General features: G+C 45.7%; 1 protein-coding gene across 6 annotated transcripts in view; it reads left to right on the top strand.

Annotated features, from left to right (window-relative positions):
• The first annotated feature begins 19,905 nt into the window (after nt 1-19,905).
• Nucleotides 19,906-22,336, top strand: part of LOC144772688 (uncharacterized) — a 554,957-nt gene continuing 552,526 nt past the window's right edge. For 5 of the 6 annotated variants that reach the window (XR_013599822.1, XM_078657156.1, XM_078657158.1 and 2 more), the window contains exon 1: nt 19,906-20,047. The gene's annotated coding sequence lies outside the window, so the exon portion shown is untranslated. Of the gene's footprint in view, nt 20,354-22,336 lie in introns of all 6 variants that reach the window. The other variant, XM_078657157.1, reaches the window with a different exon arrangement.

Here is a 22,336-nt window from a genome sequence, read left to right as displayed (position 1 = left end):
GAGTGCGCGCGCTGCATGGGGAAGCCTGGCCAGAAAAGATGAAGAAAAGGGGAACAGGGTACGTCGCGAAAAGAGGAGAAGAGAAGAAGAAAGTTCGGAGCGGCACCCCGCCACCGAAGAAAGGAAGAAAAGAGAAGTCCGAGTGACACCCAGTCACTTCAGGAAGAAAGGGGAAAGAACAGAGTGGCCACTGCCACTAAGAAGAAAAGAAGGAAGAAGTAATCAGAGTGGCACGACTGTCAAGCTAAGAAGAATGATGAAAGAACAGAGTGGCCACCGCCACTAAGAAAAGAAGAAAGGTGACAGGCACTGGAACACCGGAGTGCAATGGAGAACAAGCCTGGTAAGAGCACCGGCAGAGCAGACCAAAGACAACCACCTACGAGTCATCCATCCACATGGCGAACGCAGAAGAGAGCAAGATAGACTGTTAAAGACATCTACCTCTGGGGTTGGCGGAAGATCGAATGGCGAGAGTGCTCACACATCCAGCTGATGAACTGACCGCTCCACACCGACCCGTGGCAACCCAAGAAGAGGCCTCAAGGAACTCTGGTGGCAGCAAGTCCCACACGGGAGACAGATCTACAGAAGCACGTCTGCAGGACCCAAGAGGATGAAAGCCTCGAGAGCAATGAAGAGAGTCGACAACTCAACCTTCAGGTGGAACTAGGACACGACGGTGAGGCTCGTGGAGCGCCCTGCTCACGGCCCGAAGGCTATGGTAGAGCAACGCGACCGAAAACACCAGTCCAGTGGAAACCTGGCAAAGAGGTCCTCCCGGACATCTTGTGGCAGAAGAAAACCGGCGAGAGGGGCATCCTAGTGAGAGGGATGTTTGCACCTACTCTATTCACTTGCCAAGAGTCAACACTAAAGCCTGCCCGGAAACGTCACAAAGCCGGAAGAGAGAACAAAACCAGAAGACTGTTGACACCCATGTCATCCATCTATCTCTCCTCACCTACAGAGCGAAGCAATGGAAGAGCTGAGAACACCAGACAGACAGCACCGACAAAGAGTGAACCCGCCGAACAACTGCGAACCGTGCCACCGAGAACTATTAGTCCTGAACGCAAGAACTATACTGCCTGCGGCTTGCAAGCAGCCAAAGAGACTCATTTTGAAAGCGAAAGTCCAATGTCATTTTCTGTGTTTTCCTTCCCCCACAGGTTTTGGACTTTTTCCGTTTGGTTTAATTTTTAACCAATTTGGGAAGGGATGTAGTGCCCTAGAATCTGTTAGCATTCTAGTGCTAACTCTGTATTTACACTTAACACCCACTCACCACTGATGTCACTGGTCATGTGACACAGTACCAATAAAAGAGGCCGAGCGCACGTGCTCTTGGCCAGTTGCACCCAGTTACCAGAGTGTCTGTGTCAGAGGTTCTTTCCAGCATGAGGGCCTAAGGCCCGACCCTACACGCTGCACCTGCCACGCTCCACAAGAAAGGATAAGGAATTGTAGAACCGCAACTGCGGTTTGAACACGGTGCTTATGCGGTTAGACGATCAAAAGCGGTGTTTGCGGCTCCTGCCGAACACCCGCTAGGTTTTTTGAGCATGTTGGACCGCGTCTGTGGTATGATGAGAAAAAGCAGCACGCACAAATCCTGCAGAGCACGGCTCTACAAAATGAAGTGTGGAGAACCGCGCCAGTGGTCTGGCACTCAATAAGGTGCTAACAGCTCCTGCTGTGCACCTGGGGGAATCAAAGAGCAAATGTTACCGCGTGAGCGGCCTGTTGAGTCAAGGACGTGCTCGCGGCTCCGGCCGCACCCATGGGAATACAATGATAGAGTAAAACACTCCTGCGTTATCTCTCAACTGGGATTCAAGTGGCGTAGAAATCCAAGAAGCCAAGCAACGCAAGTCTGGATACGTTCCTGTTAAATAGTTTGAATTTCAAGGCACCTGATATGTTGTAGCCAATGAAGAAGAGAGGAAATTTGGAAAAGAGAGAGACAGAAAACTAGGTGTGGGAAACAGCCACGGTCTGGAAATAAGGCAGGATAGAGAGGAGAGAGTTTGAAAGTGGTAACAACAAGATTGTACCCCAATTGTCCATAAGAGAAAAATTCGCAATGTTAGCACGTGATGGCCACTTAGGGAGAAGTCTTATGAAGAGCAGAGCGGGAGTCACTACTGGGGGTTTAGTTTGGTTGCCATGCTACAGCATAGAATTGTGTCCACAGTGATAAGGTTAAAGTTATATGCAAACCACTTTAGTTGCTGGTAGATGTTCTGGCCAAGCCTTTAACTACACTAGCCTTAGATAGAGTAGGACCAGTTAGTGTCATGTGGCTTAATGGTACGTTCTTTCTTGTACTAGTGGACTATGGTACAAAGTTAATTGTACTGAGGGTTGTAAATCAAACCACTACTATTAAAAGAGTGTTTGAGGGACTCCTTTATGGAAGAGAGCATTCCTGAAATGTATGTTATATTCTAGAGTGAATGGTAAAGATGAAAGAGTTACCCTTAACTCATGTTAATTGGTTACCAGGTGAAGAAGCCCTACAAAATATAATGTGATCATATCACACAACTCCCCACATCATAGCATGCATATATCCTTTTTTCTCACTGAAGATCAGGCAACGAGGAACTACAATCTCTGCTTTTTAGAAGCACGATGGGGTGAGCGTGCAAGTTAACAGAGTGAGTATCTCAGAGAGTCAGGGTGCACCAGGGAGGGAGATTCTGTATAGCTCAGAAACCAGGACTACTAGGACATCGAACGGGGGTTGACTTTCCGGGCCCTTTGAAGACTGTAAATGTTTGCAAGAATGTCGTGGAATTGGAAAACAGGCAATGTTGGAGTAATGACAGAATTTGTAGGACTGATGTTTACACCCACTCCAGAGACAAGAACCAGCACTGTGGGACATAACTTGCAAGGTGTCAAAATGAAGAGAATTGTAAAACCACCACGCTGTAACAAATATTACTGCATTTATAAGTAGTTTGTATACACATTGGATTTACTTCCCTTTCAATAGGGGAAGAGATGTGTTGTGCTGTATTGTTATGTTCCTCTTGTCTCTTCCCTCTTTCTTCCCTCAAGTCCCTTGGTCTATGCTTGCTTAATAACCCTCCCAGTGGAATGTTCAGGCCTTATCCTCTTACTTGACAGTTGGAGTGTGACTGAAGATGGTGCTGATGTGGTATTCTTATCTTGAATAAACTCATGTTCATTACCTGCTATGCAGGCCCTACTTCTTAACAGTATCGATCTTTTAATATTTTTACATCAGTTGGTTTGATTAAGGTTCTATTGTCATACCGCACCCAAAGCTGCTAAGTGTTGTGTTTTCTTAATTTGCAAGTCACACTCACCATGGCTTCCTCCTGATTTGTGTGTATTATTTGGATATGTGTATGCTTTGAAACATACAATGTTCATTAATGGTCTATGTTAAATGCACTTTTTGTCACAAATTTAACAATAGAAACATTTTGTGCATGCTAACCCCACATCTTTCTTTCATACAGATTCAATTACATATGGCTGGGTCCAAACTGGGGTGGTGTGGTGAGCAAAAGAATGATGGATTAAACCTAGATCCTTATGACTTGGGGTGAATGTTTGCATTGTCCAGCATTCTGTCCATCAATCGTTTCCTTTGCAAATGAGAGCCATCTGGAGCCAAACACCTAGACGTCAATGCAATCGAAGGAAACAAAGGCTCACAGGTTATCACTTCACAAGTACTTAAGAGAAACTATTCAAGGCAGGTGAAGAAATTGTCCATGCACTGTAAGAATGCCAGATGTATCTTTGTGTATTTATACAAATAATGATTTAAATGGAGCCTACTAATTGTTTTTATTTCATTCTTTGATAGCGCTTCTCATCCCAGTGCAGGGTGTCAGAGTGCATTACATCACACACAGACACAAGTCATACCAATGTGTAAATCAATGTACAGGAAATGTTACATAAGACAATGAGGGTTATAAGGTGTAGGAATCACATATCATCCATACTTATAGACAGTATATGTTAAAAGTGAATGGTCGGAGAAACAAGATCAGGATATAAAACGGAACACAGTGATTGGGTTTGTCTGTACGAACAAGATTTTATAACTTCCCAAAGGAACTCTTCTTTGCAATTTTAGAACAAAAGCAGTTTGAGAAAAACAAAATATAAGGATCTAAACCCATGACTTACAGTTTTCAAGCAGCTCCTTGATGCCGGTAAACAAATCACTGTGCTCTATTAAAAAAGACTGCCATATATGAACTGTAACTGACAAAACAATCTTTTTTTGTTGTTGTAACTTTTTATTATAATAAAACATCAACAAACAAACAAGGCAATATAACAATAGTGCAATCATCAGGCGTGTGCTCAAGGAGGACGGGAGAAACACGATAAAAGATAAAAGTCGTCAATTACAGGTAAGGGGGGGGCCGGGGGCAGAACTGCATATGAACAATAAATACATCACATCAGAGCAGGAATGTGCGGTCAGGGCGATTGGGGAGGACTAGAGATCTCTGTGAGCGGGGGCGTACATATATCACCCCGGTACGAGTTCCACTGGTTCCAAATCTTCCCCCATTTCCTGGGTCTACCTCTCGCCACATACACCGTTTTCTCTCTGAACATGCACCAGTCCATACTCTCTTTCCAGGCCGTCACTGTAGGGGGCCTCTGGGACCCCCATAATTGCGCAATATCTCGTTTGGCTATCATATTGGCAAGAGTCGCCCATCGAAGCTGTGACACATCCTAATCATTCGGTCCCCATACATTCAATAGACATTGCCTGGCTTCTGGCATCATCACAATACCCGTTACCTCACTCATCACATCATGTATACGATTCCAAAAACGCACCACCTCAGGGCATTCCCAAATTATATGAAGAAAGGTGCCGAGGAGACCACAACCACGCTTACATAAGCCATCCGCGGAATAGCCCATATAAATCAGGCGGGGGCCGGTGACATAGATTCGGTGGAGGATCTTGAGCTGGACCAGGCGGAGGCGGGCCGGAATCGCAACCTCCCTGGGAGAGGAGATCGCGGACTGCCAGTCCTCGTCGTCTAATTCAATACCATCAGCAATCCAGGTGTCCCTAAGGCGGTCAAGCAAACTCGACCGGTCATTAATCATCTTTTTATAAAACAATGAAATAGTGCTATCTGGCACATGACCATCCAATATACGATCTTCGAGGTTGGAGGATTTCGGAACGTCACTTCCCACCAGAAACACTGAATTCAAGGCATGACGTACTTGAACATAACGAAAGAATTCCCTGTCACTCAGCTGATATTCCACTTGCAAGTCTGAAAAGGTCTTTACCCCTCCCTTAACCCAGAGATCTCGTACTTTACGAATACCGATCGTATCCCATTTGGCAAACCCCTTAGTTTTCCACAGAGAACCCAATTTTGGGAGGCGTAAAGTGGAGTTGCACGGGTCAATCTATCTCTCCAGCCCATAGCCGCATTCGCGCTATGCCATATATGCACGGCTATAGCGGTAGGTCCTGAGAGACCTAAATGGGCGGATCCCGAATAAAGCGCCCTGTTATAATCACCACCCGGTAGCAGCCACCTATCCATTTCAAATGCCGGATTCAACGCTGGACCATACATTCCATGGTTGATGGCAGCAAGTTGGGAAGCCCAATAATACCTTCGAATATCCGGAAGCGCTATGCCGCCATCATACCAGGGAAGCGTTAACTTTGGAAGAGCAATGCGCGAACGTCCGTCCCATATCAATTGCCTCTGTAAGGATTCTACCTCCCGGAAATATTTCGACGGAATCACGTCAAAACTGTTCTGGAGGGCATATAGAAATCGCGGTAAGGACATCATTTTGAAAAGGGCCGCACGCCCCAGCGGAGACAATGGTATTTTACGCCAGCGCACTACATCCGAGCGCAAACGTTGGAGTGGGGGGAGTAGATTACGGTCATAGCGAACCGCAGGGTCCAGCGAGATAAACACACCCAAGTATTTAAAACCAGACTGCGACACCTGGATGGGGCAACCCCGCGGCAGAAGGGGGACACCACCCGCGAGAACATAAATATAGGACTTTGACCAGTTGATAACAAGACCCGAGTTCTTCCGGAAGGAGTTAAGCACGCCGAACAACACATTAAGCGATTTTTGGGGAGACGTGAGGTACAATAAAATATCATCCGCGTACAATGAAATACGATCTTCAAAGTCCCGAGTCCAATATATACCCCTCATAGAGGGTTCCCACGTAGCCAAGCAGCGAGTGGTTCCAGCGCAAGAGCAACGAGAAGCGGGGATAACGGACAACCCTGCCGCGTGCCCCTTCCAAGGGCAAAGGGCATGGAGACCCGACCATTAACCACTACCTACGCCAGTGGCGTATTGTACAGGAGTTTAACCCAACTAATAAAGCCAGCGCCTAAACCGAACTTGGCGAGTGTGGCCCAAAGATACGGCCATTCGATTGTGTCGAAGGCCATCGTGGCATCTAAGGAAGCCAAGATGGCCGGTTCACTCAAAGTCGCTGCTCTCGCGAGAACACCATGCAAACGCCTTAAATTCAATGCTGTGTTACAGTATGGGATAAAGCCCAACTGGTCCGGATGAATCAGATCACTGATCACCGTAATAAGGAGATTAGCGAGTAACTTGGCCAGAATCTTAGGCTCAGCATTCAGGAGCGAAATAGGCCTGTAAGATGTACAACGATCCCGTGGCTTACCTTCCTTGTGGATCACCACAATGGTCGCAAGATGCTGATCCCGAGGGAGGGTGCCAGTTTCTTGCGCAGTCAAAAACATATCACGGAGGTATGGTGCTAGCGTATCAGGGCGCAGTTTATACAGTTCGATGGGGAGGCCATTGGGACTCAAGGCCTTTCCGGAGCGTATAGAGCGCACCGCCAGAGCTACCTCATCCACCGAGGGTGTGGCATCCAAACAGTCCGGATCCGACTCTGGCAAACAAGGCAATGCGATATCCCTAAGTAACAACTGAGAATCCTCCTCGGGCCTGTCTGACACCGAGGTGTAAACTTCCCGGAAATAATCAGCAAAGCATCCAACAATGTCAACCGGGTCTGTCACACGCACACCATCTGAGTTCTCAATCACAGGAATCACACGACTCGCTCTCTCCTTTCTGTCTAGCCAGGCAATCAATTTTCCTGCCTTATCGCCCACATCATACAATCGTCCCTGTTGTCCCCTACTCATAATCTTGGCAGCATCAGTTACTAAGTTTTTGTATTCTAATTGCTTAAGATTGAGGATATGCAATGCGTCTTGAGTAACGTTACGCTCCAATGCAGTCTCTAATTCAGTAATTTCTGTCTCGAGACGAACAACTGCTTCATTTTTACATTTCTTGGCACACCCTATCAAAGACAATGCCTGTCCCCTAATAACTGTCTTGAAAGCTTCCCACAATGAAACAGGTGAGGACACGGATCCCACGTTTTCAGCAAAATACAAATCTAATGATTTAATCAACTCAGTACGGGTTTTGGGGTTAAGAAGATACCAAGGGTTAATCGGGGCCACTCTTCCTTCAACGCCTGCATTAGAGTTAAAATAGAACCAGAGAGGGGAGTGGTCCGATATACCCCGAGCTAGGTGTCTAATCTCTCCAATGGAGGAGGATTGGGCCGCCGGCACCAGGACATAATCTAATCTAGAAAGACTACCATGTGCGCCCGAGTGGAAAGTGAACTGCGTCTGCTCTGGGTGCAGTAACCGCCAACAGTCCACAAGCCCCAATGTCTCCAAAAATTCACCCAACCAGGAGTGCGCAGCTGTAAGGTCCCTGGGTGGATAGCGATCCGCCCTGCCAGAGACGACTGAGTTAAAATCATCACCTAATATCAGAACACCCTCTGGGAGACCCAAAACCATCCGCCCCAAGTCTGCAAATGTTGTGGATTGTAAGCCAGGAGGAACGTAAACTGATACCAATGAAACTGTTTCCCCTCCCACCTTCCTATTAGTGCAACATATTGACCCCTAGCATCAAGAACCACTTCATCAACCACGAGGGGGAGTGAGGTCTTAAGCAGTATACCCACCCCTCTAGAACTAGAAGTAAAGCCAGAATGAGCAACCCCACCTATTGAGAGCGTGGCAAGTATTCCCAATCAAGTGTGTCTCTTGTAGCAGGACAACGTCGGGCGAGAGGCGCCGCAAAAGCTGCATAACCACCCCTCTCTTTATCCGATCTCCCAACCCATTTACATTCTAGCTGAGTAACTTAAACCCCCTACCCCCCATCCAAACCCACGATGAACTCCCATCTCAGAACAAGCACCACACCAATGTCCGAAGTCGTAACAGTTCGTTGCCTTGAAAAAGAGAAAAAAAGAAAACAACCCCCACACAATTCCCCCCTCGCCCCACTGATCCTCAACAGACCTCCCCCCCACCCTGCACCCCTGCACAGACTCAGAAGCCACCCCAATTTGCAGTGTGCCTGTCGCCCTAGCAAAAACAACAACTAATCTACACAAAGAAACCCCAGAGGAGGAAAGGGTCCCTCCGTCCCCGCCACCCCCCAGGATACCCACAGAATGATCAAAGAGGTCAGTGAGCCGCAGCTGTCCACGGCGGATAGTGTTCAGGACTCAGGCACCATTGTCATTCTTGGTCCATCAGGCCCCCTTCTGCGCCACTAGCATGGTCTCGGCCAGCACGACGAGCAGGCAACGTGTCCAACCAATCACTCGCTTCCTCAGGCCGGAGAAAAAAGAATGTCCGATCATCGTATTCCACACGCAGCCGGGACGGGAACAACATCGCATATTTCAGCTCCATGTCTCTAAGCCTCCGTTTCACCCCTTGAAATCCCATTCGTTGCTTTTGGACCGACTGGGAAAAGTCGGGATAAAAGTTCACTGCAGTGTTCTCGAACTGCGTAGGACCACTTGTCCGTGCAGCCTGCAAGATGGCGTCGCGGTCCCTGAAGTTAAAGATTCTTGCGATGATTGGATGGGGGGGAAAACCGGGCTTTGCCTGTCCCCCCGGCAACCTGTGTGCACGTTCGACCGCGAAGAATTTGCTCAGGCCCTTGGGTGCGAGATGATTGAGGATATGGGCCTCTACTCGAAGATCAGTAGAGAGTGAGCTAGAATCTTCCGGGACCCCAATAATACGCATGTTGTTGCGTCTTACACGGCCCTCAAAATCCTCCAAGCGACGAGCAAAGAAGTCATTAGCAGTTCTCAGGTTGCGCACTTCTGTTTGCAAGTCGGACATATCCGTTGTGAGGCTGGATGTCTTTAGATCAAGAGACTTCACCTTTTCGTTTGTCTTAGCCAGATCTGTTCTGATTAGATTGACATCAATAGCCACCGTATCTAGTTTTAGGGCAAGGGCTTCATATTGTTGGCCGATAGAAGTCTCGATGCCAGCAATGGCGCCCTTCACGTCCTGTAGAGTTAAGTTCGCCGACATAGTAGGATCGTCGATAGCCGTCTCCCGGATCTTAGGTGCGCCACCGGGGGATCCCTTAGGAAGTGTGTAGCGGTCCATGACATTCGTCTGGGCTGAGCCTCCACGGAGGTTGGTCTTAACTTTCCGTTTGTCACCCTCGGGCTTGCCCGTCATGGCGAGCCGGGTGCCCCAAAGGGAAGCTTGAGACCTGGTCCAAAGGGCTCCTTAGAATTCACCCACAAGAACACCAGAGGCAGAGACGAATCAATATGAGTTCACAGCCACACAGTCGCTATCCCCAAGCCCAATGAACTGACATAGGAGCCAGCCGCGATCAGCAGTCACCCTAATGAGGGGGTACGATATGCAGGAGAAACGAAACCGAAAGTGAAGTGGGGCTGCGGGCTGAACACCGTCAGCCGTTGTTGTTGAACTACTGTCCGGATAGAGTCACAACTCAAGGCCCAGGCGATCCCATGGAGAAGGCCACAAAATACAGGATGGCGTAACTCGGGAACCCGAAGTCCGATTTCGTCGCTGAAAGCAGCTAGTACATCAGCTGAGCTGTGTCCTCAATGATCTTCCGTCAAATCAGGATATTATCCAGGATAGATGCGGGAGGTGGCGAAGGGTCTCGGGAGCCCTGTGCTCACGCGGCCATCACGGATGCGCGCGAAGCTCCTCCCCCTGCCCTGACAAAACAATCTTGGTGTCCAAAGCAATAGCCGACTTCAAATACAAATGTGTGATCTGCATTTGACACACTATGCTTTGCAGCAGACACATTAACACTCTATGCCACTTCATGAGTCAAAACTGTGACTGGACAAAACACAGAACACTCCCAGAACTGCATCAAGCACCAGAGTTATCTTACTGCTACTATAATTCCCTTAAAATTGATGGGCACAAGAGGATCAGCTGCCCTCATCTTCTTGGGCCTCTCCGCAGCTTTCGACACAGTGCCACACCACACACTCATTCAGCGACTTCGCCACATAAGAATCACAGACATCGCACTCACAGGACGCAGCCAGAGATTCCCCCTCGCCCCCCTTTTCCATGCACTCCAAAACCACCATCTGCAGAGTATCCCAAGGCTCATCTCTCAGCCCCTCCCTCTTCAACATCTACATGACCCCACTTGCAGACATCGTCAGATCAGACATCAACCTCACCTCCTACGCCAATTACACCCAACTTGTCTGCTCACTCTCAGCCAACCCCACCTAGACAAAGACCAACTTCCACAACTGCATGAAGAACTTAGCGACATGGATGAAAGACAACTGCCTCAAGTTGAACACAGACAAGATGAAGGTTCTTATCTTCGGCAGATACACCGGCCTTAGGAATGACTCCTGGTGACCACCAGAGCTCGCTCCTACCCCCATCCCGAAAGACCATGCCCGCAACCTCGGCATCGTACTGTACAGAGAACTCTCCATAAGACGCCAAGTCAACTCTGTCGCATCTGCCTGTTTCAATACCATCCACATGCTCCGAAGGATCTTCGGGTGGCTCCCCACAGCACCAGAAAAACTGGAACAGAGGCCCTCACCCCCAGCAGACTATACTACGGCAATGCACTTTATGCAGGCACAAAATCTTTGCTCATGTAACGACTACAGACAAAACTGAACGCATCACCCAGACTTATCCAAAAGAACACACATCACCCAGCACTCCAGGGACCTTCACTGGCTCCACATCTACAAGAGATGCCAGTTCAAGCTTCTGACCCACACATATAAAGCACTCCACAATATCAGACCACGCTACATGAACCACCGCCTCACCTTCCACCAACCCACCAGAAACCTGTGCTCTCAACATCTTGCCCTCGCACAGACGACTTGCATCCGGCCGCAGCTGCATCAGAGGGTGCTCGTTCTCTCACCTCGCCGCCAACGCATGGAACACCGTCCCTCTCCACCTACGCCACTCACACTCACTCAACCACTTCAGGAAGGGACTCAAGACCTGGCTCTTCAACTGAGACCCGCAGCACAGTGCCTGGATACTGCCCAGAGTGATAAGTAATGCTTTACAAAAACAACTTGATTGATCTCTGCAGTAGACGCATATTTCCATGACCAATTAAGTAAGCTAGAAAAGTTTTACTGTCACATTTGTCCTTGTAGCTAATTTCTTTGCAAGTGATTTTTATTTTATTAAATAAATGTACAAGTTGACAGTTAGACTCTGCTTTTCAGGCTCCGTCCTTCATGACTCCACTCATTTTCCTGTGCTACACCTTGACACCCAATTTATGGGTGTCGGCATGCAAACCTATGTCTCATTTACTTACCCAATTCGCGCCAACTGGTTGCACCAGGAGCTGTGTAGCCCCTACCTAACAGACTTTGGTGCTCCTCGATGGACCTGTCTCTACTTAATTAAATTTCACACATTAGGCTGAAGCTGTAAACATTCTCAAATAGAATAACAGACAAAGACTAAAATGTAAAAGTTTACTAAAAGAATATAAGAACAGAAAACATGAGCTGGATCATCAGTCAGTTTAAGAATAAAAGCATATGATCATGATGTACAAGAAGAACTCAGTAAAGTTCTGCAAATCCAGCATAGATTTACCTTATAAGAAAGGGAAAAAAGTGCGACCAGGGTCCACTATAGGAGAAACAGGTCCTTTTATAGGACTTTAGACAAGGAGTTTCAAACATTTGCTACACAAGTATGATTCTCATAGTATGCACCAATGGTAAACAAGCAAGAAGAAACATTTTAGCACAGAATACATTCAAACAGCCTCTAACAATTCTACTACATTAGATTAAGATGTTCCCAGAGTTTATACAGGCAACATGACTTGTTACATAGTATATTACTCGTTCTGAAACATTTTCCTAGATTAGGTACATCAAGTTCAATGTGACTGGGACTTAGGGTGGCCAACCGTCCATAAATTTCACGGACCGTCTGTAATTTGGACCTCACGTCCGTTGTCCGTGAGGATCACTTTGACGGACGCCTTTTGTCCGTAATTTTGGGGCTTGCAGGGAGCAGAGCTGTTCCCCTGTGAGTGGCCTCAGCTCCCTGAAGGGGCTGCCTCGCACTCATCCTCGGAGCACAAGAGCAGTCCCACCCAGCCCATTGTCATTCTGTATGCAGGCTGATTGCCACATACAGAATGACAATGGGCCAGTTTGGGGTGTTACAGCATGTGGTGGTCCTCCTCCTGCCGCGGTCTAGGGCAGGGCATTCTGTTAGGGTTAGATGGAAGAAACGTACAAAAAAAATGTACAAAGTGAAAAAGAAGAGGTTATAGTTCTTACACAGTCTCATCATTTTAGAGCTAAAGAATTTTTATTCTATAAAACAATGCCATAGTTGCTGCTTTTTTATTTATTTTATTCAACAATCATCCATTGAAAAAGCCATTACCCATGGCTTGTTGTAGGTCTGTTACTGGATGCAATGATAGAAACAGCAAAATACCAATCGGGCAGCATATTATGCTCAGCGCATATTTATAGCTTAAGTGTTTTAAGCCACGCCTTTAATTACATCAGACACGCCCCTTGGAGAGACCCCCAGTTTTTTCATTCCACTTAAAGACCTGGAAACAACACCATGTCAAAACCCCTTGCTTTAGGAACTACAGTGAGGGTGAAGTTCTTGATGGGCCTCTTCTGTCTGCAACTGGATGGGTGAAGGGTGGATGGAAGGATTGGTGGCTAAGTGAAAGCGGAATGGAGAGAGAAAGGGAGGATGGATGGATGAGTGAAAGCATGGATGAATGACTGACAGAATGGATGGGCGAATGGGTGCATGAATGAGTGAAAAGAAGAATGTAAAGATGGATGAGTGAAGAATGCGTACATGAGTGAAAGGGAGGGTAGAGAGCTGGAAGAAAGGATGGATGAGTGAAATCGTGAATGGGTGGACAGATGAGTGACTGGGTGGATGGATGAGTAAGTGAAAGGATAGCTGGATGGGTGAAAGGGTAGAATGACGAGTGAATAGATGGATGAGTGAAAGGATGGATTGAATGAAAGGGCTTATGGATGGATGCTGGATGGATGAGTGAAATGGTGGATGGAGGAGTGAAATGATGGATTGAAGGATAGATGATAGATAGGTTTGCAAATGGCTGAAAAGGTTTGGATATGGATGGGCACACAGAATACAGAATGAATGGTGAAAGACTGAATGATGGATGCAAGAATTAATAGATGTAAATTTGAAATGGTGGATATCAGGGGTTTGTTGGATGAATGGGTAGATCCTTGGACAAGAGAGCTCTTCTGGGGAGGGTTGTGATGACTTGTTTTGCTTTCTTGGTGCCATAAGAGCTTTAGTTCAAATTGGGAGGTATTTAAATTTTCTGGCTACTCCCTTACCTATGTGTTACTATTCTGTATTTGATGTGTGCTTATGTGTGGGATGTATAAATCATGCACATGACATTTGAGTGACACCCAACTGCTACTTGAATGTTACACTAGTAATTGTAAATATTTGCATGTTTTGTTTTAGGTCTATGGTTTTAGGGAGAGCCTCATAGTGCCATGAGCTATGCTTGAGATGTATATTGTGTTTGTAGCAATTGGCAAGGCGTCAAAAATAAACTATTTAATTATTTAATAGTGTAGCGACAGTGCATTCTTTATGAAAGCTGCAGAGAACAAAAACAAGCACTGGCGTTGCCAATAGGTTTCGCATTTAGAAAGTTGGAGCTATTGGTTTTGTAAATTACATTTTATATTTATATATTGTTATTGACAATGCCAATAACGATATATAAATATAAAATGTCATTTACAAAACCAATAGCTCCAACTTTCTAAATGCGAAACCTATTGGCAACGCCAGTGCTTGTTTTTTTTTTCCACTGGTTTGTCTTTTCAGCTGAGCTTTTGTCAAAAATGTGACTTTGAAGACCTCAGGTGCTATTTCGTATTTTATTTTTGTCAGCTGTCTCTCTAGGAAACATTTTATATTTGTACAGATGTTTTAAACTGAGAAAATGTTTTTCATTATGTTCGTTGGTGGGGAGATAGTTCCGCGGGTTCTGCTCTCGCTGCGGATAACCAACTCTGTGCGAGTTTTACACATTGGAATTGAAGCTGGTCCAACTCATTTCCCCTTCGTTGTGTGGTTGATGAACTGAATGTTATTATAATCGGGCAATAATACGCTTGAATTCCAATTTCCACGTAGGGGATTTAAAAAATCCGTGAAAAATAGTATTTAAAACACCATCTATGTCATGAAGGGAACAGAGAGAGCCACGAATGTCCTGTCGCTCCGGTTGTTTGACTCTACAGCCACAAAAATTATCACAAGTTAACAGTGAAATGTCGCATTTATTTTAATGACTTGGGAGGGACTGCACAGCTCGTTAAATGTCATTGTAGTGAAGAATGTTCACACCGTGCAGAGCAGCTCTGTACACATGTGCGTGTGCTCTACATGTATGTGCACAGATGTGTGAAACTCTCACACACATTCCCCGTGAAAGGGTGCCACGTGGTCCTTCATCTGAGGCCTGTCAGGAACACGTGGCCGTGGCACCTCGCTGGCTTTCCTATTTATTACATCCGAGTGGCATTAAATGCGCATCGGAGAAAGATTGGCCAATGGGCGGTCTCGAACAGATGGTTTCAGTCATTTTCTTTTCGAAGCCGCCGTCACTATGCACCCTCTTTCCTCTGCCGCAGGACATGCGACCGTGCACACGTGCAGCATCGCAAGCGTGTTACATCGGTAGGGATTGCGGGTCAGCGCAACTTGCACACGCGTCGTATAGTGCCAAGTGTGTATGCTTCTGTGAGCGCACTTTACAGCGTCTGACAGAACAAGGGAAAAAGAGCTGGAGAGCAACAGAAGGAGCCAGGGCGGTAGCAGGTCAAAGAAGGATGAAGTGAGAGCGACAGGAAAGAAAGGATGAGAGCGAAAAAGGCTGAAAGGGAATAATGTAGCAAAAGGAAGAGTGAAGAATGGTATTGAGGAAATAAGGAAGGGAGGAAAGTGAGAGAGGCAGAGTGGATACAGAGAGCAAAATATTAGGAAGGGACAGAAAAAGTAGAGAGGTCGAAGAGAAAGGGAAAGAAAAGGATAATGTTAAGTGTTATGGATAGGCAAATGCGAAACCTGAAGCCGGATGGGGGCGGGAGAGCCTGGTGGGGGGGCGGGAATGCGAGCGAGGGGAGGAGAAGTGTGGCGGGCAGATGCGCGGAGGGAAGCCGGATGGGGGCGGGAGAGCCTGGTGGGGGGGGCGGGAATGCAGGCGGATTAGGGAGATGCGCGTGCTTGTGTGGTCACGTGACCCGTTTTTACTCACATGCACTGTGGAAAAACCGCAGTGGTTTGACCAGTCGATCGAGCCCTTGAATTTTCGCCTATTACATTCGCAAGCGAATGATAATAGGCGAAACCTAAAAAGGCTCAGGCCAGCATATCGGTTCACATGTTCAAACTAGTAGCTGGTCACTTGCCAATAAAATGTACCCTAGGTGATTCTTTCTTGGCAGCCCAAACAGATCTTCACACATTCTTAACTATGTTCTACATTTTATCAAGTGAATCAGATCAATCCCTTGACCCTCCTTCAGATGAAATCAGTCACATTAATCACATAGTTCTGTCAATTAATTGATATAGTTTCACGGTGGTGGTGAATTAAAAATAAAACATCTCCAGTAACCTGCATGTCACAGGTTTTAATGGTGGCCAACTCAGCCTTCCATTCTTCAGGGGTAGTTCAATTGAGTACCATTAGATTGGACAACAACACCTATTTTTTTACGGAGCTTAAAAATGGCAGAGTTGAAACATGAAGAGCTATAACAAGGTATTATGTAATTACTATTATTAAAGGATTGCCCACGTACAACACAGATCACAAAGCAACACTTAATCAGTGTTCAAACACTGCAGCACAATGGGTGCTAGTGTGTAAATGACCAAAGATCCTCTGAGTGTAACACAATGTATCTACACCATTTAAAACAGTAAATATTCCAAACAGCATTTTCTAGGTATTCCAAACAATTTGCAAATAAATGAAATCATTTTTACTATCACATACTTTTTCAGGTCTAAAAAACTGTGATAATGGTACTTTTAGAAAGCCAAACACCCCCGTTAAAATAAGAAATTCCAATATGCTCAAATTATTTCCACCACCATCTATAAAACTTTAATTATGTGTTTTACACGTAAAACGGCCTCACAAAAAGACATAATAGGGACAGAGTGAACTGAAAAGCTTCTTTTCTAATACCAGCTATCACAGACTACAAAACACATTTCTTTCTTGCATCAACAAGACCAGCATCGTTTAGGAAATTAAAAAAATACTGTTCAAACCATCAATATTTTATGAGAACACTTTGTACAGTGCCAAACGGGAGACAGAGATAGAAAGAAGCCAACACAGAAATCTGATGCCAGAAAAGTACAGTCGGGGGGGGGGGGGTCATTACCCTGCCCTCTCTAAAGTTAGAAACACTGGTGTCAATGCTGCTGAGACATCCTCTCTCCCATCCTCGCCCCTCTTAAAGTAGCCTGGAGTATGTTCTTCGCTAACCCAGAGCATCTTTTGCAGCACCCTCTCAGCTGCCCTCGCTTTCCACGAACAGCACTACGTTGATGTGGTCTGCTTTAAACAGTAGTTAGTTGAAAATGCTTTTAGCATGACCAACATTGAGTATTTATTATTATCGTGGTGAAAACAAAACGAATTAATGAATTGCGTAGGGAAGAGCTTGTGTCTATTTTGGTGCCCGAGTTGTGTGTTAATGATAGAAGTGACCCTGGAATCCAAACAGAGTTGGGTTGGTAGGGCTGTGGGGAGCATCTGTACTGGAGAGGGAAAGAGGAGCCGAGCTTCTCATTTGCAATTCTTACCGAGTATCTGAAAGTATCTGAAAGTGCAAGATGGGTGCAATAGGGATTCGGAGATGAAATGTCATTTGCATACTGCCAAACTCTCCTTGGCAAGTGCTGGAGAAACACGGCTGGGCAGGCGAGCACATTTTACACCGCGAGCCAGCAAATCCCAGAGTCAGGGGCGAACAGCGTGAAGAGACAGTGTAGATAGAGACTACGAAAGGCAGAAACGGTCTAGGAGGAAAGAGATCGCAAGAGAGAAAGTGGAAGGCAGAGCAAGGGGAAGAGTGGGAACGAGTGTGTGTATGTTTGTGTGAAAGAGAGAAATAAGCAACGATGTGACATATAGAGAGAAAGGAACAAAGAAAGAATGACCATGGGAAATAGTGAGAGAGACGGCGAAACAAAGAGAGAGGGAGAAACAATGAAAGAGTGTGTGTTAGTGTGTCTTTATGACTGTCTGAGCGGGAGTTTGCGTGTGAAAGAGACGTATGTGCACGTGTGTGAATGATCGCCTCAGAGGGCGTGTGTAAGAAAGAGAGAGTGTCGAGCAGCTTGCTTGCCAACAAACAGCTCCTGGAAGGCTTTGTTCCGAAGTACTTAAGACAAGCACCGATATATCTCGGCACAAACTTGGATTACAAACGTGGTAATGGCCTAAAGAAAACCACCAGTTCAACGCCAATCAGCATTTTCAATTGTAGATAAAAGCACGCAGGGGATATCCCCAAACTTCAGGTCAACTCTAGCAATTTTTCAGTGGGTATATAGAGAAATACCGATATAGTGCTTAGCAAGATAAAGCTATACTCCGACAGTGTGGCTGCAGGGCATTTGAACAGCCTGGTGGGTGGATCAGACTGCTTAAAAGATCGGCCTCAACCTATTCTGACAAGTTAAATTACCCAATCACTCTTTGCAAGCGAGGATTACAGGAGGGAAAGGCTCTTCAAGAACCAGCCTCCCGGCCTCCGGAGTGTCTACATTCTGACACGGCCCACTTCTCACTTGGTAGAGAACCACAGCAGAGAAAGCATCGTTATACAAGTCAGGTCCCGGGCCGCGCTGTGATTGGCTGACGTCACGGGGGTGTCCCGGGCCGGCAGCCAATCACAGCGCGGCCCTGGAATGACGTCACGGGGGTGTCCCGGGCCGGCAGCCAATGGCAGCGCGGCCCGGGACAAAGGGGCGGGGCTTAAAAAAAGCACCAGAAACGCCCCCGAATCGCGTTTTCGAGAGAAAACGCAATTGACAGCCTCTGCCTCCCAATGGCTAGCCTCCATTTATGGAGCTAGCCAATTGGAAACAGAGGCTGTCCTAACCTCACTATTAAAAACAACAGATTTCGATCTGGGAGGGGCTTCGCCCCTCGCCAGGTTACGAAACCTAAAAACTTTGTGACTTCCGTCAGCTTGTGCAACTCTCTGTGAAGCCCCCATAAGCAAAGTCAGATACCATATTTTAAGTTCAACTTGCTGAAACACCCTTAATGCGTTCCCTATGGTGGGTTCCTCACAGCAACCCTCCCTTCAGTTCACCTATGCGTGCTCTTCACATCTCACAATGGCACTCGGATAAGAGATGCTAGTAACTAAGTTTATCCAAGCAGATCTTACTGACCACTTCTCTCACCAAACATGCCTGCTCAGGACCATGAGTTGTAAATAAAATATCAGACAGGACAACCCAGTGCAGTAACCATAAAAAATAGATTAGCATATGAAATACCACAAAAAATCCTGCACAGTTGCTCAAAGCTGCACGTATACCAAAAAAAACGCGAAGGGTGCAATTGTCTCAACCTAATATAAAACTTATTTTGACCTGTACTTAAGTGGTTGTCTATTTACTTTCTTTTATACTATCGCACAACTTCCTCTGATGTGTCTGTAAACCTTACCTTTTGTTCCGAACTTTTGTCCTGAATTTTGACCTTCTGTCCTGAATTTTGACCTTCTGTCCTGCATTTTTACACTTACCGTCCTGAATTTGCACCCATGCCAGTTGGTCACCCTACTGGGACATATTACAATGTCACATCCAAAACGGAGGAAAGCACACGTGTCTGAAGTTCGTATGAGCTTGTATTCTCGTGCATGATATACTACAATAAAACTGATCCCACGTGTTCCCGGAATACATGTTTTCCAATTCCAAGACTGCCTGGTGGCTACACAAATCAACGTGTAAATGGTGTCTCACAAAAGCAGCCTTGCGGGAGGCAATACATTTATTACACTCTTCTGTTAGTAGCTTCGTGTTGTTGCCCGTAAACTGTAATGACCTGGTACCGTTACATTTCAAAATATCGTCATCGTGCAAAAACGCGAAACAATAAAATAACAATTGCACGCGTTAATTCTAATCGTAGATTTAGGGTAAATCCGTTTAGAGCGTCCCTAGGTAGCGTCACTTATGCCCCTGGGGTGGTATCGAACGAATACTAATGTGCGCAGCAATTTTAAGGAACACTTCCGGTAGGCAGCCATGTTAGGTGTATACAAACTGAATTCAACCCTTACTAGCGCGCTCTCGGATGAGAAATATGGTGTGCGTACCTGTTTTGTAATGGGAGCTGTTGGGATTTGTAGTCCCTAATGCGTGTGTGACCGGACGCTGTCGTTGAGCCCGTGACGCATCCCTGCAGCGGCCTCTGACGACCATCTTGGAATTGGAGCGAAAAGGACCTGACCCAAGAGTTCAGACCCCATCAGAGTGCGTGAAAAGGTGCGGCATCCGCGAGGACGGGGTCGGCAGAGACCCAACGCGGAGGTGGGTGGTTATTTGGCCTATTGAATGCTAATATGCTTCTTCAAGACGGGTGGTACGACTAAACCGTCCCTTGGTTGCAGGGTGTAAACAAGAGGCTGAAGTCTGATCTCCGATGGTGGGCGCCTACTTCCCTGCACTGCCCTCTGACAGTGACCCTATCGTCCTGCCACCCCTCCCCCTTTCATTCCTGCATCACAGCTCCATCATTAAACGGTCATAAAGGAGGCGGGTTCCATCTCTCCAGGAACTAAGGGATGTGTACAAGTGTAATAAACGTATACAAAGACATTTCCTCCAAGAGCGCTGGTAGGTGTGTTCTCCAATCTTCCGTACCTTATTAGTACTATTTAGGGACGGACACCGTGTGCAACCCAGTACCTCCCTGAAGTTATGAAAAGTACCACCCGCTAGTAAAACTGCAGTAGTTAAATCTAAAAGGTGTGCCCGTTCTCTAAGGTTAGTCTTGATATTCAAGATATTTGGGCTGATATGTTGAAATGATGTACGTCCCTTTCTTCAATATGTCAGTCTCCTGTATAAACTTTTGATCCACCAACCTGTCGAATAATAACTTCTGTCCAATAAGATTAAGGTGACCAGATTTCGAGAAGTTAAAACAGGGACTGGCCAGATAATACAAGTAGGACTAGAACATTTTAGCCTTACTTTCATGTCTGGTCTGTCCCGATTTCGGCGTGCCTGAAAGAAACCGAGAAATCACTTAATTTAGTATACCTTTCAGTCGTCCTTTGCAGGCTGACTTTATCTTTGTCCCAAACACCGGGAAAGTCCTCTAAACAACCGGGACTGTCCGGGGAAATACGGGGCGTTTGGTCACCCTAAATAAGATGTAAAATAGAGAGTTGATCCATTATAGCTGTCAGCTTTCGTTGCCATGTAAACATCATTCATCTTATGAACGTCAGTCAATCAAAAACTCTGCTGGTCCTTTGCCCCAGGTTAGAAGTGCTGAAAATGAGCTCAAAACGTATTTGCTATAAATGTAAACTGCGATCCCTGCTGTGTTTGTGCAGGCAATGGCTCTGTCTTTAATATATTTTATCAGACTTTATCGTCCAACCAAAGATGATTATCAATTTGAAATAAAGCTCATTTTCATTGTTAAAATAATAAGCAAATGTAAAATGTTACATATTTGATATAAACACATTAGTTCATTTGTTAAGTGCATTAAAGATAGAGCCACGACAAGGGCAGTTTTCCTTGATCTCGGGTTTAGCAAATATTCAAATGTCCTCCTCACAGACTGTATTCCAGTTTATTTAATTACTGTTTTTAGGTCGCAGCCTACCAGATGGTAACTTTCAGAAAGTTGACCTAGGAATGCATTCCCCCCCATTGCTTACCATTGGCTTTCTTGTTTGTAACTCCGATTTTCTGGCTTGCTATTTGCTGCCTCTCTTAGCTTTAGGCTCTCCAGGTTCAGTTCGTCCCTCCCGTAGCCTAAAGCATGTTTACTGTATTCTTCGACAAACTCCCTTTCTGTAAACAAACCTTTAAATCTTGTTCTTATTTTGTCACATTTGCTGTGCATTCAAAGACCGTGGTCAAATGTCAGGCGCTGTCTTCCGAAGGCGCTTGTTTACGTTTCTTTCTCTGACTTCAAAATGAGAGGATTTATGTGACTATCTTGCTGGATACTGAGGGGAAGAAAGCTTTTTTTTTTTCTAGCACACCTTTAAATGAACTGTGTAAGTATTTCAGAATTAGGAACACAAATGAAGCGCATTTATTGTTATTTCTGAAGTGTGTTAGAAACAAATAATTAAATATGATCAAAGACGATCATTACACTAGAGGATGCAATTTCCACATATTTTAGTTTGTGCACTGTATAGTTTTTTTTTTTTTAGTAAAGCTGTATGTCTGTGCAAATGTAAAGGTTATTTCAATTGAAAAAGTATTGTCTGTAATGGCAATGCGCTACCATACCATGCATACTCTGCTCCACACCACTCCACTCTGCACCATTCCACACCGCTGCACTCTTTAGACAGAAGTTGGTCCATCACTCAAATAAGTGAAAATACAAGTAATGGTTGTAGATAAACCTTATTCACAAAGCAAGAGCAATCAATCCGTCAAAATCTTCCCATTCAAAGAAAGGCACTTGTAAATTTAGATTTTGAGTCGACCTCACAGCATGGTAGATACATTTCCCATATTATAGATTGTTGAAGGACCACATATGTCAATCGGGTCTTTTCTAGAGATAATACTCTGGCTCACTGAACTGAAAGGGTCATATTATATTGATTTATTCAGCAT

Source organism: Lissotriton helveticus, chromosome 8 (genome assembly GCF_964261635.1).
Source record: "Lissotriton helveticus chromosome 8, aLisHel1.1, whole genome shotgun sequence".
NCBI lineage: Eukaryota > Metazoa > Chordata > Amphibia > Caudata > Salamandridae > Lissotriton > Lissotriton helveticus.
The sequence above is the reverse complement of the archived record's forward strand: the minus strand, read 5'-3'. Positions and strand labels throughout refer to the sequence as shown.